This window comes from Salvia splendens, unplaced genomic scaffold, assembly GCF_004379255.2.
Source record: "Salvia splendens isolate huo1 unplaced genomic scaffold, SspV2 ctg595, whole genome shotgun sequence".
Classification (NCBI taxonomy): domain Eukaryota; kingdom Viridiplantae; phylum Streptophyta; class Magnoliopsida; order Lamiales; family Lamiaceae; genus Salvia; species Salvia splendens.
In genome coordinates this window covers 1-1,961 of record NW_024599256.1, presented here as the reverse complement: position 1 = coordinate 1,961, position 1,961 = coordinate 1, and the positions used below count along the sequence as shown (strand labels likewise).

The following is a 1,961-nucleotide window of genomic DNA, read 5'->3' as shown; positions in this document are numbered from 1 at the left end:
TTAATTGTTTATTATCTAAAGGGAGCAATGGATGAGAATGAAGTTGCATAATCAGCTCATAGTTATCATCTATCTGTATACTATTATTATAGCATAATCAGCTCATAGTTATGAAGGAGTATATTATTATTACCTTAGTCAATCTCTTCTCTTCTCTTCTCTAAATAGAGCAGCTAAATACTAGTGCACGTTACCTTAGTAAAATGTACTGTATTTGCCTTAATGTTACAATATCTTTCAATTGGGTGTATATTACTATTAAAGTAGCAGGGAGCAAGCAGAACGAAGGAAAACAGCTCAGTTAATGTTCGATTTGGGTCAGAAGGCATACGGAAGGGGTATGTATGGGCGCGCCATCGAGTTTCTTGAAGGTGCCCTCACAATCATCCCTCGACCTACTCTGTTTGGCTGGTGAGGTTGGTAATGCTCTCTATATAGCATCCATCTTCAGATTTTCCACCACATTTCATAAACTAACTTACCTGGTTCTCGTCATCAGATACAGATATGGTTAGCTATGGCTTACGAGGCTAATAACCGCCACGCAGACTGCATTGACCTGTACCAGCAATTGGAAAAGAGGCATCCCAGTGTCAGCATCCGACGCCAGGCTGCAGAGTTGCGCTACATACTGCAAGCGCCTAAGCTCAAGATATCACAGGAGGAGATGGTAACAATCCCACTCATAGGCTCTACTTACGATAGGTAAGCCTTTTTATTCATGAAAAAATCACTTGAAATATTCTCAGATTATCTGATATACATGAGCTGTTGATTGCATTTGACTGCATTATTATCAGTTATGCGGCAACTTGGAGTGATAAAAACAAAGACAAGGATGAAAGGATGAGTGGTTCCACGAGTAATCAGCTTCCATCAGACAAGGACTATTTGGGGGATTTCATGGTGTGGAAACCGCCCGTCGGCCTGGAGAAGAACAGTGCTTTCTGGGTTCTTTTAACTTTGTGGATAGGTCTTGTTGCGCCGCCGCTCTCTTCTGCAAAGATGAAGCCTTATATATTTTGTACAGATGCCATTCTTGTATTACTGTTTCACTGTATCTGCATGTATACGTGATTTGTTACTCTAAGTTTGTAATATAGTGAAATTTATGCTTTTATGTTACGTTTGATCATATACGTGTACTCCCTTCAGCTTTCAATATTTGTTTTGTTTGACTATACTTCATTATTAATTTATCATCATTATTTGTTATGGACCAAAACTTAATGTTAGGGCTAGCCTAGAACCTTAATACTTTATTGTAAGACGGGAAAATATACTATACTAATTTTGTTCTTTAATCGACAATATATATTTATGTCACATGAAGTGCTAATAGACGATCTTTTTTTGACTAATTATTCAAGGTACAATATGAAATATAGGGCCCAAGGCTAAAAGCCCATATATTTAGAAGCCCTAACTTGGCCAGTAGCCAAAATTCCAACCCTAAACCACTTAAAATCTCCATTTCTGCTGCCGCATCCTCATTCGTAGAATACAAAGTCCATCTTTCTGCTTCTCCTCGCACAGAATCAGTGATCGATGACGACCAGCTCGAGGAAAACAGGAAGAAGCGCGGCCACGTGAGCGCGGGGCACGGCCGCATCGGGAAGCATCGCAAGCACCCTGGAGGTCGCGGAAACGCCGGCGGGATGCACCACCACCGCATCCTATTCGACAAGTACCATCCGGGGTATTTTGGGAAAGTCGGGATGCGCTATTTCCACAAACTGCGCAACCAGTTCCACTGCCCCATCGTCAACGTTGACAAGCTCGTCTCTCTGATCCCTCAGGAAATCAGAGACAAGGCCTCCAGGACAACGTGCCGTTGATCGACGTCACGCAATTCGGTTATTTCAAGGTTCTCGGCAAGGGATGTTTCCGGATAATCTCCCTGTAGTCGTCAAGGCCAAGCTCATCTCCAAAACGGCGGAGAAGAAGATTAAGGAAGCCGG

General features: G+C 42.2%; 1 pseudogene; it reads left to right on the top strand.

Moving 5' to 3' along the window:
• The first annotated feature begins 496 nt into the window (after positions 1-496).
• On the top strand, positions 497-1,956 carry LOC121790714 (annotated as a pseudogene).
• Positions 1,957-1,961: the final 5 nt, after the last annotated feature.